The 16,371-nt window shown below is 37.1% G+C and overlaps 1 protein-coding gene across 4 annotated transcripts in view; it reads right to left on the reverse strand.

Moving 5' to 3' along the window:
- The window catches only part of LOC121381869 (tyrosine-protein phosphatase non-receptor type 4-like), a 159,381-nt gene that overhangs the window by 51,125 nt on the left and 91,885 nt on the right, over positions 1-16,371 (reverse strand). The window lies entirely within an intron of this gene.

Below are 16,371 nucleotides of genomic sequence, written 5' to 3' on the forward strand. Positions count from 1 at the left end.
ATGAGGAAATTGTTTCTGTATTTCAGCAAGGACAATTTCAAGTACTTCCTGTTTTAAGTTAATCACACTAAGAGAAAGAGAGACTGCAAATGAAATCAAAACTCAAGCTATTTTCACGGGTCACACCTATACCAATAAACTATGTTTGATATTATGAGCAATTTTAAAAACTAAAATACTAAGAAACGTTTCCTGTTGTAGAAAAGAAACCAGAAAAATCTTGTTTTTTTCTTTTCTGAACACAAATCTCAATACATGTTTAAAAAATAAAATTAATTAAAAAGTTTAATTTATTTTATGAAAGAAGTAACTTGTAATGTCAGATTTACGATTTATCTACATCATACCAGGATTTCCCGTATTTAAGCCCCAGGCTTAAATAATAAAAATATTACCATTGACAGATAACGTTTTATCTGAAATTTGGCCCAAGGATTTTATTAAGATTTTAAAAAATGTTTTGGAAAAAAAAGAAAGAAAAAAAGAAAGAAAAATAAATAAATAATAAATTAAAAAGACAAAAGGTGTAAGTTAGGATAGCAACGGAGTACATAATAATTATCGTTCCAAGACAACCTTAGTAAATACAAAACATGTTTCAATATCAGGTGTGTGTGGGTGGGGGGAGAGAGTGGTGGTTATTAATTCCACAATACATACATGCATTCTAGCCACTTTAGTTTGATAGTTGAGGAAAGGGAAGAGCTATATAGTTAGTGATTCTGACGCCAGTCAGTATAATTGCTATTATATTAGTAGACACATGATGTTTATTTCATGTGTAATTTCTGTTTAAATTAGCTACGGATTCTTGGCAAAACGAGAGCATTACAATTTTCATATATTATCAAATTATTTAATTACTTAAACATATCTGATATTGATTAGTTTTAAGATGTTTTTATTATTATTTTTTGTATTTATCAGTTAAATGAAAAGATATTGAAATTTTACATTTTAACTATGATAAAGCATCTTTAATTCTAGTACACTGAAAATGTGTCACTCAATATTATACAATTTTAAAAAGGTAAAATTTCCCATTTTTAAGCCCATGGAATTCACTTTGGGTTGGATTAATTATGGGAAACCATGGTAGTGCATGTAGTTCTTCAGTAAGGGTAATATACTGAGCTAACAGTGAAGTAGTGTAATTAAAAATAAAAATACATTGACACTCTTCCAAATCAAGTAAAACGTTCAGTATTGACAGTATCTGGTTTAGATAGATTCTGTTATACATATGCAGATATTTAAAAAGGGCCTGAAAGATATCTGCTTTTGAGGGAATTCTGGGTTACAGTGAGTACTGTTCTGAGTTTCATTTTAAACTTTTGGAACATGCACCAACATGAAAATACACAGGTTGGTCTAAGACTTAATTTGAGAGAAATGGTGCTAAATGTGAAAACTTAATGCAAAAGTAGATACTTTCGATGCCTTCAATATCAAAAGTTAGGAACAAAAAATGAATTATGCAAGCCTCTTGATTCCAACAGATATCATAAAAATACTAAAATTCAGTACATAAATTGTACCAGCTTTAAAATAAAATTTAATATAAAATATATTTAACAAACATTTATTTATGAAATGCAGATGTTTGAATGCTTGTCTGCTATAAAACAACAATAATATCATAATGTTAAAGATACATACATGTATTATAAAACTTGATATGAAAACAAATTTACTCTTGTATGGAATTGAAGGGACACAACTCTTGTAACCTCAAAATTACTTTTCTTGCACAGTTGCATCCAGTTTATGTGAAAGAATGTTAGTATCAATAAAAAGTAAACAGCATAGTGATTATCAATAGCTTGAGTGTTTTAATCAATAGAAACCATACAATTAAATTCAGTTCAATTATTTAATTTCTTGTCCTCTAAATAATAATAATAATTAAAAAAAGAAAGAAAAATATCAGTTGTGATATCACTATTTGATTATCTTTTATCGTTTTAAAAATAGGATCAGAATAAATTTATTCGCCATTTGTTGTAAACTTTAGCATTGTTTTATTTTTTCTCTTTTTCTCTATGATCATTTTCCTGTTAAGTGACACTTTATCTTCCTTGTCTATTTGCACTGACTGAAAGTTGATAAATCAATAGCGAAGGAAAGGAAATGTTTTATTTAACGACACACTCAACACATTTTATTTACAGTTATATGGCGTCGGACATATGATTAAGAACCACACAGATATTGAGAGAGGAAACCTGCTGTTGCCACTTCATGGGCTTCTCTTTTCGATTAGCAGCAAGGGATCTTGTATATGCACCATCCTACAGACAGGATAGTACATACCACAGCCTTTTGTTACACCAGTTGTGGAACACTGGCTGGAACGAGAAATAGCCCAATGAGTCTGCTGATGAGGATCGATCCTGGACCGACCGCGCATCAAGTGGACGGTTTACCACTGGGCTATGTCCCGCACCCCAATTAACAGAGAAAGTATAATTTCATTCTTCATCAAAAGTAGTGCTGTTTTATTTACCTCTTGGACCAATGTCTTTACAAATTATAAATAAAAACACAACATTATTGTTATTTTCAAAATACTTTTCCTTTTCTCTTTACATCAAGCCAAAATGAAATAACTGACCCAAAAAACCCAGTCAATGAGACAGGGTTTAAATATTTATTACAGAACATGAAGAAATCATTAATATTTATTTACTCACCTATTTATATGTAATATGTATCATACAATGATACATGTAGATAATGACCAAATGATCATAATAAAACAGGATGCTTGAATTTAATGACCAGAATAATTTTCATTTAAATTGAAAACTCTAAATGCCAAGCTGAAGGTAGTTAAATTTTATGTGGGCTCAGTTTGTATTGTTCATTTGCATTTCAACAACAAGGATCTGTACGATTTTTCTGTTTGATATGCACCAAGTACCGGTAAACTACATGTAAAAAAAAAAAAGTTTGTTTTATTTAACGACGCCACTAGAGCACATTGATTTTTTATCTTATCATTGGCTATTGGACGTCAAACATATGGTCACTCTGACACTTGATTTTTTTTAGAGGAAACCTGCTGTCGCCACATAGGCTACTCTTTTACGACAGGCAGCAAGGGATCTTATATTTGCCCTTTCCACAGGCAGCATAGCACAAACCATGGCCTTTGTTGAACCAGTTATGGATCATTGGTTGGTGCAAGTGGTTTACACAGTAAGTAACAGTAAGTCTTGCAGCTTGTCTTTTGGGAAATGAAGATCGGGATGGATAACAAACACCCTAATCCTCCACTTATACAGTGAAACCTCTCTAAACTGGACACCCATGGAATCAAGCAAAAGTCCAGTTTACGGGATATCTGGTTTAGAGAGGTTCTGTTCTGTATTTATATTTGAAAAAGGACCGTGAAAAACATCCAGTTTTGAGTTAATTCCAGTTTACTGAGAATCTGGTTTTTAGGTGTTTGACTGCATATGTAACATCAAAAAATAGTGTTAGCAGATTTTAAAATATATAAGAATTTTATTTTCATTTTTAAATCTGTACTATCTAATATAAGATTTGATATAATAGTAAAATTACATTTTGTTAAAACATTTATTCACAAAACATGTGGCTGCTTAATATAGGCAGTTATGTCTTTTCTTTTTTAAATTGTGTTTACAGGAAAACTCTTTGAAAAAAAAGGAGGGGTGGGGGTCAAACCCTGACAATTGCTCTAAAGACCTAGTTAAATCCCATATAAAACGTTCTGTAAATCCACTAAAGAGCATTGATCCTATGCCCCACAGCATCTCAGCACTCTACCACTACATGTGATGTTATATCCTGTTCCATTTAGCAGCTGGAGTTCAGCGACTAGAGAAGAAACACTGACTTTGGGGACCTACATACTTCATGGTAAAATGCCAATTTTCCACAGTGTAAATGAAAATAGCAGACAAGGCCTGTAATTGACTGGAAATGGAATAGAGAAATAACAACTTTCAGTAAAACCTTGGTGGCACATGCAAATCAAATTGAATTTTGAAGCGTGGCTCGTTTTAATACCATATCACATTATTCAGATTCATGACCACGCATTTCATACAATATGATTGCACAAGAATACAAGTGTTGTAAATTGGAAAAGGTACAAGTGTAAAAATGCTTAATACAAAAATTATACACAACACCCCCCCCCCCCCCAAAAAAAAAGGACAAAAAGAAACCCAGGACAAAATGCATAAATGTGCATGTAGTGTTTTCCCTAGCTTGTTTTAGCATGGTGCAGCACCATGCCTCAATAGTCTAGCACCATCTTGCCTTAATCAGCACCATGCTGCCCTGAGATTAAACAAGCCTTTTTCAGTAATTAATTCTAAAATTGCCTTTATAAAGCACCCAAAAAGGTATTATTAATTAATAAAATAAAAAAACCCAGGACAAAATGCATAAATGTGCATCATCCATGTGAACTAAAATCAATAAGATCAGTATTGTAGATCATAAATAATAAAACGTTTCACCAAGGTCCACAGCCACAACTTGGCCATCCCTTTAAAGTTCCCATATGGGATCCTAAATTAAGGAAAAGGTCCCTAGCACTATATCGTCTATTTTATGCTCAATTTGCATACATCAGGTGTTTGTCATCCCAATAAACTTAAAACCCTGTATATAATCATGACAGTTAAAAATTTGACTTGTTTAAAGACACCACTAGAGCACATTGTTTTATTTATCATCAGCTACTGGAGGTGAAACATTTGATAATTCTGACATAGTCAAAGTTTGTTTTGTATAACGACACCACTAGAGCACACTGATTTATTAATCATTGGCTATTGGATATAAAACATTTGGTAAGTTTAATATAGCAATGGATCTTTTATATTTACCATCCCACAGACAGGACAGCACATACCACAATCATTGATATACCAGTTGTGGTGTACTGGCTGGAATGAGAAATAGCCAAATGGGCTCACCGATGTGATTTGATCCCAGACTGACCATGCATCAAGCGAGCACCTTACTACTGGGCTAAGAATTCGGACATAGATGAAACCAGCTACATTTTTCCATTAGCATCATTTTTCATTTTCCTATATGCAGGACAGCACATACCACAGCCTATGATATCCCAGTTGTGGGGTACTGGTTTGGATGGGGGGGCAGGGGGGATCTAACCAGAGAATGGATCCCCAGAAGGGGGAGGCAGGACGTAGCCCAGTGATAAAGCATTCGCTTGATGTGGGGTCGGTCTGGGATCGATTCCTGTCGATGGGCTAATTTTTCGCTCCAGCCAGTGCACCACGACGGGTATATCAAAGGCAGTGCTATGTGTTATCCTGTCTGTGGGATGGTGCATATAAAAGATCCCTTGCTGCTAATTGAAAAAGAGTACTCATGAAGTGGCGACAGCGGGTTTCCTCTCTATATCTGTGTGGTCCTTAACCATGTCTGACGCCATATAACCGTAAATAAAATGTGTTGAGTGTGTCGTTAAATAAAACATTTCCTTCCTTCCTCAGAAGGGGTTTGATCCTACAACCTAAGCACCTGTGATCATGACAAAGAAAAGTGACTGAACTCAGCCTACAAGTATATTACGAGTAGACCATGTAAGCCTTCATTCTTCATACACTAATTGGTACTTATGAATTTTCATTTACCAGTCTCACTAATATTACTATATCTACTTCAGTTGTCTTGGCAACCCAAGCATGTATACTAGGATCTAAAAGCCGTCATATAATATCATATAATTAGAGTTGCACGACGGTCCTTTCACCGCGATATCAGGGTTTTTTTGTTCCGATCTTTTCCATAATAAATGTTGGTCATTTCCTCCTCTCAATAAGCTCACCAGTGACAGACAATGTGGTCAGTATGCATAGTAACTTGTGTGTCCACCACTTTGCGGACATTGTGTATTTTCATCAGAAAAATAGTTGCCAGCACTTCCGGTAACCCACAGCCTATTGAACGTCACACCCCATGTCAGAGTCATTTAATGAAGCAAAAGAAAGTATTGTTCAATAATTGTATGGTTTTGCACCGGCCTTGCCAACACCAAAAAGTAAGTTAATAAAGCAGAAACAGCAGCTACGTTTCAATTATATTATGTATATCTAATGGAATGGTTTGCTGTGGAAAGAATGGATGAATGAATGAATGAATGTTTAACGACATTCCAGCACAAAAATACACATCGGCTATTGGGTGTCACAAGTGGTAAGTAGATGACAGTCATTTAGAGACTTGTACATTATACAAGTCAGTCTCAGACAGGTGCAGTTTTAAATTTCTACCTGATGATTGCATTAACCATTAGTGAGATCTCAACTTAGGTTATGGGGAACCGTTTATGATATTACTACAATAACACCATATAAATTCACATGCAAAGGGGAGCTAAAAATTGCTCTCCTTAAACTAGGAGTGTGATGGGGAGCAAGAGTGATATAGTTCTCCTTAAATGGCCCCAACATTAAATAAATAAATAAAATAATTTTGAATATAGATGTATGTATTAAGACAAGTTTTTTATTTTTTCTGTATTAACTTAATTTGTTTTCATTTTCTGTATCAACATATGTTTTGATTTCAAATTTTCATTTTAAATAAGCATATACATGTATCAACATCGGGTTTTTAAATGTAGTATATACATTTTCATCTTGGGACTGCTTCGAGTACTGTGCTATATGTACAGAGGTAAGTAGGCGTGGCACAATACAGATATAAGGACACACAAGTAATATGTGAAAATCCAGTAGACCATTCCCAGTGGTTAAGCTGTTGTACTTAAGGCTGGTAAAAGGTCCAACCCACAGTGAGTTTTAACGACTCAGTGGATATCAGAGTATAAAGCTGCTTATACTAACCACTAATCATTAACCCACTGTCCTAGACAGACAGACAAAAACTGTTACTATGTGTGTCCAGGACAGCATGCTTGGACCTTGGTTGGATATAAACACAAAATTGAAGTGTTAAAAAAGCTTAGGAATTTTCTGTTTAAAAACATGTACATGAGTTACTAGAATAGCAAAAACAATAACCAACTCACTACTAGGAGTTACGAATTATCTGTCACTTGTGAGCAAGTACTGTTGTAAACCTTCAACAAAATTAAAGATCAAGTTCAAGTTATTATAATTCATTGTATGGGACCAAATATGTCCTACCTAGTTATTATGCAAACAAATCACCTGTCTACAAAGAATGATAAGAATTACCCATGAGCAATAAAGAAAAGAAAGAAATATTTTATTTATTGATGCACTAAACACATTTTAATTACGGCTACAAAGTGTCGAATATACATTTATGGTTAATGACCATAGAAATAATCAGAGAGGAAACCCACTGCCGTCACTCCATCGGCTACTCTTTTCAATTAACAAGAAGGGATCTTTTATATGTGCACATCATCTCACAGACATACCAGTTGTGGAACAATGGCTAGAACAAACAAAAGCCCAATGGGATCGATCCTATACCGATAGTGCATGAGGACCCCAATTACAAAAGCTACTTATTCATAAAGTGGTGGTTAAGTCTTCACGTCTCAAGTCAGTAGAGCGCTCGGCTGAGGTGACTGCATCATGCATTGCACCATGATTGGTATATCCTGTGCTGTCCTGACTATGGGAAAGTGCATATAAAAGATGGAAAAAATATAGCAGGTTTCCTTTAAAACTACAAGTTAAAATTGACCAAATCTGTGAATTATCAAAATAATGTTTCTGCCATGGACACACCATGAAAATGTTCTCTCTATAATATATACTTCTTTATTTTGGCTATGGATTTTTGTTAACACAAGACATTACTATTTTGATAGCTTTGAGTTAATTATGTAAAGAGTACATATATATATATATATATATATATATATATATATATATATATATATATATACTCTTCAAAAAAAGAAACGCAAAAGGGTGCAAATGGGTTATAACTCCGATTTTATGTTTCCTACCGGTTCATGCTTTGTGAATATAAGGTCATTGCATGTCCCAAACACATTCCCACGGTTACATTCGATAAAACGCAGCTACTGTACAATAAAGTTCCAAAATGTGAATATTCGCAAAAACGCAGCCACGTCCAAACCATGTCACCACTGCACGTGCGTTGTCTGCACGTGCAACATGAACACCGACAGTATAAAAGTGCAGGGTGTTCGCTTGCCTGGCCTCTGTATCTGGCCGACAGTTGACAATCCAGGACATGCCACGTCTCAGTGAACCGCAGAGAAACAATGCCATCGGCCGACTAGACGCAGGCGAATCCAGAACGGCCGTTGCCAGGGCATTCCATGTGTCCCCAAGCACCATCTCCAGACTGTGGGACCGTTACCAGCAACATGGATCAACACGTGACCTCCCTAGATCCGGTCGACCACGGGTCACTACCCCCGGGCAGGACCGCTACATCCGGGTACGCCACCTTCGGGAACGATCGACTACTGCCACCTCCACAGCCGCAGCAATACCAGGTTTGCGCAGGATATCCGACCAGACCGCACGGAACCGCCTACGTGAGGTAGGAATTCGTGCCAGACGTCCAGTTCGAGGTGTCATCTTAACACCACAACACCGTCGACTCCGACTGCAGTGGTGCCAGATTCATCGACAATGGCCTCAACTGCGATGGAGACAGGTGTGGTTCAGTGACGAGTCCCGATTTCTGCTCCGACGTCATGATGGAAGATGTCGCGTGTATAGGCGTCGTGGTGAACGTTATGCGGCAAACTGCGTGCAGGAAGTGGACAGATTCGGCGGGGATAGTGTCATGGTGTGGGCAGCCATCTCACACACTGGCAGAACTGACCTGGTCCACGTGCAGGGCAACCTGAATGCACAGGGCTACATTGACCAGATCCTCCGGCCACACATCGTTCCAGTTATGGCCAACGCCAACGCAGTGTTCCAACATGACAACGCCAGGCCTCACACAGCACGTCTCACAACGGCTTTCCTACAGAACAACAACATTAATGTCCTTCCTTGGCCATCGAAATCACCGGATTTGAACCCAATTGAGCATCTATGGGACGAGTTGGACCGACGCCTCTGACAGCGACAACCACAGCCCCAGACCCTGCCCGAGCTGGCAGCAGCCTTGCAGGCCGAGTGGGCCACCATCCCCCGGGACGTCATCCGTACTCTGGTTGCTTCAATGGGCAGGCGGTGCCAGGCAGTTGTCAACACACGCGGAGGCCACACCCGGTATTGACTCCAGATGACCTTGACCTTGGTGGTGTGTCCTATCACTTACTCACAATGGACTAGAGTGAATTGTGAACAATCCTGCAACATTTGGTAATTATCGGACTCACCATTCAATAATTAAATCAATTTTCCAAATGTTACGACAATGTGGTTTTGCGTTTCTTCTTTTGAAGAGTATATATATATGTCAGGCTGATTAATTTGTAGTTGTTTATCACAGATTCATGTAAAATTTATACTCACAAAATCCCTAGCAAAATATAGCACTTGCAACTTTAACAATGTTTAATGATACATCGAACCATTTCATCACATTGTCTTTTGTTAACTGTTAAGTACCGTCTTGGACAGACCACCTAGATACTTGAGATGTGTACCCGAGAAGCGTGCTTGAACCTTAAACAGAGTGACACATTTTAAAAAGAAAACTGAAATAATGATCATGCTTTGTTGATAAAATACATCATCATACATGTAGACAGGCTTAATTAGCCAGCTAACATGACAATTAAGTGTCCAGTTTTAGATATAATTTTCGGATATAATTCTGTGTCACATCCAACACTGAAATCTAATTCTTGATAGCAAGCCCAGGTGAAGAATACAATATTCTGCAATACTGAACTAATTACTGAGCATTACGTAAAGGTGGTAAAGCCAGAGGGCCCCAGGTAACAGCATTAACATGATTGTCGTAATCCACTTACAGGTATACGGTAATATTGCGTAACTAGTCTCCACAGTGCTTTCAGTATAGTGTATCACAGCTACAGTATAGATTCAACAGTTAGCTAGAAACAATATAAGAATGTAAATGATCAACACTATATTATAGATTTGCCACACATCACAACTACAGTCAAAGTGCTGAACAATTTAGATATAATATTTCTGTAGTGCTCGCATGGAAATGGTTAACGAATATTTGATCAATAACACACCCACGACATTGTTTAATTAGTAGCTTGAACAAATGAACAGAAATAATGAAATATTGTTTTTAACGATATACTCAACATATACACTCTAAGGTTATATGGTCAAGAGAACATTTTGTTCAGTATTCCGTCGCAAATCGCTACACAAGTTTCAGAGATCGCTACACAATTTTAAAACATTAAACAGTAATTGCTAATCAATTTTCAGTTGACTAGAAATATCACTAATCAAGATTTAGAAAACAAAATATTCCCTGATGGTATCAGACATATGGTTAAGGACCACACAGATAATAAAAGATGAAACCCACTGTTGCCACTCCATGGGCATCTATTTTTCATTAACAGCAAGGGATCTTTTAAATCCATCATCCCACACACAGGATACCATGGCCTTTGCTACACAAGCTGTGGAACACTGGCTGGAGATAAAAATAGCCATAACGAACAGAGAATAATGCGTTAAATATTAGAGGAGAAACCCTGTAACCAAACCGGGTATTTCATAAACAAACAGGACAGTCTCTAATGTATCACTTGTAGTGGAATGATAAAAAAAATACTTACAACCCATGGTATTTCCAGCAAATGCTTTACCACTGGCTACATCCCACCCCTATTTCTGGCAAATGGTTTACTACTGGGCTACATCCGGCCCCTATTTCTGGCAAATGGTTTACTACTGGGCTACATCCCACCCCTATTTCTGGCAAATGGTTTACCACTGGGCTACATCCCGCCCCTATTTCTGGCAAATGGTTTACCACTGCACTACATCCCACCCCTATTTCTGGCAAATGGTTTACCACTGCACTACATCCCGCCCCTATTTCTGGCAAATGGTTTACCACTGCACTACATCCCGCCCCTATTTCTGGCAAATGCTTTACCACTGCACTACATCCCACCCCTATTTCTGGCAAATGGTTTACCACTGCACTACATCCCACCCCTATTTCTGGCAAATGGTTTACCACTGCACTACATCCCACCCCTATTTCTGGCAAATGCTTTACCACTGGGCTACATCCCGCTGGTTTACTACTGGGCTACATCCCGCCCCTATTTCTGGCAAATGGTTTACCACTGCGCTACATCCCGCCCCTATTTCTGGCAAATGCTTTACCACTGCACTACATCCCACCCCTATTTCTGGCAAATGGTTTACCACTGCACTACATCCCACCCCTATTTCTGGCAAATGGTTTACCACTGCACTACATCCCACCCCTATTTCTGGCAAATGGTTTACCACTGCACTACATCCCACCCCTATTTCTGGCAAATGGTTTACCACTGGGCTACATCCCGCTGGTTTACTACTGGGCTACATCCCGCCCCTATTTCTGGCAAATGCTTTACCACTGCACTACATCCCACCCCTATTTCTGGCAAATGCTTTACCACTGCACTACATCCCGCCCCTATTTCTGGCAAATGGTTTACCACTGCACTACATCCCACCCCTATTTCTGGCAAATGCTTTACCACTGCACTACATCCCACCCCTATTTCTGGCAAATGGTTTACCACTGGGCTACATCCCGCTGGTTTACTACTGGGCTACATCCTGCCCCTATTTCTGGCAAATGCTTTACCACTGCACTACATCCCACCCCTATTTCTGGCAAATGCTTTACCACTGCACTACATCCCGCCCCTATTTCTGGCAAATGGTTTACCACTGCACTACATCCCACCCCTATTTCTGGCAAATGCTTTACCACTGCACTACATCCCACCCCTATTTCTGGCAAATGCTTTACCACTGCACTACATCCCACCCCTATTTCTGGCAAATGCTTTACCACTGGGCTACATCCCGCTGGTTTACTACTGGGCTACATCCCGCCCCTATTTCTGGCAAATGCTTTACCACTGCACTACATCCCATCCCTATTTCTGGCAAATGCTTTACCACTGCACTACATCCCGCCCCTATTTCTGGCAAATGGTTTACCACTGCACTACATCCCGCCCTTATTTCTGACAAACGGTTTACCATTGGACTACATCCTACTCCTCTAGTGGAGTACAAAATTAATCCTTTTTTTACTTTTATAAAAAAAAAAACTAATTCTTTCCATTTTCTTTTTTTCAAATGACTGCCATAGAAATACAATATTCAACATATTCTGTCTCGTATAATGTTGGTCAATCAACAATGCAATAAGTATGACCACTAGAATAAATAAAAAAAGAAACACTCTTCTCTTTTTTTTGCACATGCATACATAATGTAACCCACCCCAGTCTTGCAGATCAACCTGCCTTGTTCTGGCAGTAACCCCGGGTTTCTTTTCCTAACCTTAACACTTCATACTGTCAACTGCCCAACAAAACATCATGAAAGACTACAACTGAGATCAACATTCCAGTCTGTCAAACTGCTTTATCTGCTTTTTCTATGTGTATTTACTAACCTGATCAATCTAATCAAAACGTTAGTGCATACCTATTAACAATATACTGTGTGTATATAAACCAGTGCTTTGATCATCACTGATATATCAAAGGCTGTGATATATAAATGATACTCTGAAATGAACAGAAAGGAATGAATGTTTAAAGACTGACATATAGGTTATTACCAAAAAGTAGCAAGGGATATTCTATATGCAGTTTTATAATTATGATTTTGTGCATGTGATAGATGCCTTTCTGCTAGTTTATATGTCTACATTATTAATAGACCTCCCTGTCTAAAGGAAGCTATCACTTTACTTAGCAAGCAAATTTATACAGAAAGGAAAAGGAAAGGAAATGTTTTATTCAATGACGCACTCAACACATTTCATTTACAGTTATATGGTGTCAGATATATGGTTAAGGACCATATAGATATTGAGGGAGGAAACCCGCTGTCGCCACTTCATGCGCTACTCTTTTCGATTAGCAGCAAAGGATCTTTTATATGCATCATCCCATTGACAAGATAGCACATACCACAGCCTTTGATGTACCAGCCGTGGTGCACTGGCTGGAGTGAGAAATAGCCCAATGGGCCCACTGACGGGGATCGATCCCAAACTGAGCGCTTTGCCACTGGGCTACATCTCGCCCCTGACTGTATATAGTTTCAATATGGTAATATTTTAAATAGCTTCCTAATTAATCACTCCCTTCAATTTCTTTCATGGCAAAGTCTGAGCCAACCCATTAACTGTTCCCAGAACAGTATGATTGAGTGACATTAGTGCATATTGGAATGAAATAACTATAAACTGATTGTGTTTTAAAAACATTTAGAAATTTGTGACATAACAAAAATGAATGAATGACTTTTTTCACTTGTTTAAAAAAAATACATCCACTCAAAACAAATGTGAATATCTGTTATAATAATAAATTATAAAATTAATTTAAAACTTAAACAAATGTGTTACATTTTATTGATCTGGACCTGACAGTTTGTGAAAACTGAATTAAAACATGAAATTTCAACATACAGCTTTAATTGCAAAACTTGTACATGATTTTGCAACTTTTGACACCACACTAGTAGTAGAAAAGTAACACAAATATCCCATTTTTATCAATTTTGTCAAGGTGACACAAAAATTACCAAATATATAACTGAACATTACAACTTTCTTTTTTTTTCTTTTTTTTTTGTTGCAAACATACGTATAGAACGTTTTATTAACAAACTACTGATGCCAACTAAATGAACAGAAAACAATTGCAATAAATCTATTCTGTTGATACAAAATTGTACACTTTCCAAACAATTCTTACCTGCCACATATCAAACTGGCACTTTTCCCCATGTGAAACAAGAATACTTTGAAAAGAAAAACTATTTCCCTACAGGTAGCTTCTCCAAAAGACAGAATCGCGGAATCTCTGGCACAACAGAGCCCTGCTCCAACGAAAGCATGACAAGCATTGATTAGTCAAGTGGAGAACATCTACAGCCTGTCAGTATATCCCGTATAACACGCACACACACATATACACAGCCTGAGCAGTTCCACACACCCACTGTGTATTACCTGGGTATTACTGTCAACTATGACTACTAAATGTAGCTAAACCCCCATAGGTAACTGCAAACAGAAATCAAAATCCTCTACCTGCCTCACCTGTCAAATCAACTGCACCGGCTTTATGTCCACTGACCTAAGTAATGGAAGGCCAGTCCATTCAGTGTTAATAGGTAGGTTATCAGGTGAATTGATCTTGATGCTAGATACTTCCGATTCAGTTTCTTGTTACAGGTTTAATACTTAGTGTGACTAATTGCTCAGCAAATAATTTATACTTAAGTTATAAATAAGATTTTCATTATTCTTCATTTTAAGAAACTAAGCTGTATCTTTGAGAATACCTGTACAGCTCATGTATGTGTTATACTACAATTTAATCCATATCAGTTGCATGCAGAGCACAATCTTTACGTTAAACACATATAGTAAATAAGAGGGGTGGGGGATTAATAATAACACCCACCAGCACAGAAACTGTATGAATTATTAAAGTTTGTTTTGTTTAATGACATCACTAGAGTACATTGATTTATTAATCATTGACTATTGGATGTCAAACATTTGGTAAATTTTATATATAGTCTTAGAGGGGAAACCAGCTACATTTTTCTATTAGTAACAAGGGGTCTTTTATACGCACCATCCCACAGACAGGATAGCACATACCAATGCCTTTGATATACCAGCTGTGAACGAGAAATAGCCCAATGGGCCCACTGATAGGGATTAATCTTAAACCGACTGTGCATCAAGCAAGTGCTTTCCCACTGGGCTACGTCCCGCCCTTGTATCAATTCTACATTTAGAATTTTAAAACCCCACCAAAAATTCAAACGTGTAGCTAGCAAGGTTGTTTTGAAAATCATAAAACAGAAAACAGGAGAAAAGACTTCAAGGCTAAAGTTGCTAGTTGGCCAATGATGGACAAATTGTTATCAGAAAAGCTTAATTTGCTGATGGATGGATGAATGAATGAATGAATGAATGAATGAATGTTTAACAACACCCCAGCACAAAAAATATATTGGCTATTGGTTATCAAACTACACTTTGGTGATGAATGTCACAGCGGAGCTACAAAATAGCTTACTTTAAGCAATTTAATGAATGTGAAAAGCATGGGATGGTATAACATATTACTAAAATATTTTACTCTTTATTTTCAGAACTACACCACTATTATTAAACATGAAATATCAAATACCGAGAGCACAAGCTGAGCAACTGCCACACATCCAGAACTACATTTGATTGTATGAATAAACTTACCCCACTGGCTGGCACAGGGGTGGGGCATACAGTGCCATGCTTAGAGAGATAAGACCTGTAAATGTGTTGTTGGGTAGCAAGACGCTGACTATGTGGGTAAACGGGAAGTGAAGGAACTCAGAGCCATAAATTGAAAGAGGTTACCAGGATGTCTTAACAAAATTATATCCTCATACAATGAAAATAAAGGACTTGGCAATATGTGATTGGTGATCTAACACACGGAACGCTTTGTTGAGAATTGTGTAATGATTTACTATGCATTAAATAATAATCTATTTCATATTCATCAGTATTGTCACCAATCAAACTTTTTAAAACAAAATGGCAACCAAGCTCAATGCTGTATCACATGAATTACTATATACTACTACTATGTATTTTACAAAAACTAAAGTTTCATTACCGCACAAAGGGTCATATAGTAAATTGTATTCATGGAGTTTTACCTGGCCATGAAACCCATAAATCAGGAAACATTTTATTTTCAAAATTTAGATTAGTGACATTTACAGTCATTTGAAAACTGATTAGCTTCTGCTGTTTAATGTTTTAGAATTATGTAACAATCTCTGAAACTTGCATAGCGAATTATAATGTGATACAGAATAAAATGTTCCTTGAAAATAGGAATAAAATTTGAAATTTACAAATGTATATTTTTTTTAATCTGCCAAGAACGTTAAATATAGAACTATCCCTCATGTTTAACAAACCTGTTTTGTTGTATTTTACTAAGACAAACTTAAACTAAATTCACCAATTTGTTAACACTTTTTTCCAGTTTATACCCAATAAATGTGCAAGTATACAAATGTGAATGCTTTATTCATATTTATAATAGTCCTCCCCCCCCCCCCCTCCCAATTTAAAGTGGAATTAAGTAATGACTAGCAAAAAAGCAACAACATATATTTAGTATGTTCCTATCTACCATAAGCATTTATAGTCACTGTT

The sequence above is a fragment of the Gigantopelta aegis genome, chromosome 9 (genome assembly GCF_016097555.1).
Source record: "Gigantopelta aegis isolate Gae_Host chromosome 9, Gae_host_genome, whole genome shotgun sequence".
Lineage (NCBI taxonomy): Eukaryota > Metazoa > Mollusca > Gastropoda > Neomphalida > Peltospiridae > Gigantopelta > Gigantopelta aegis.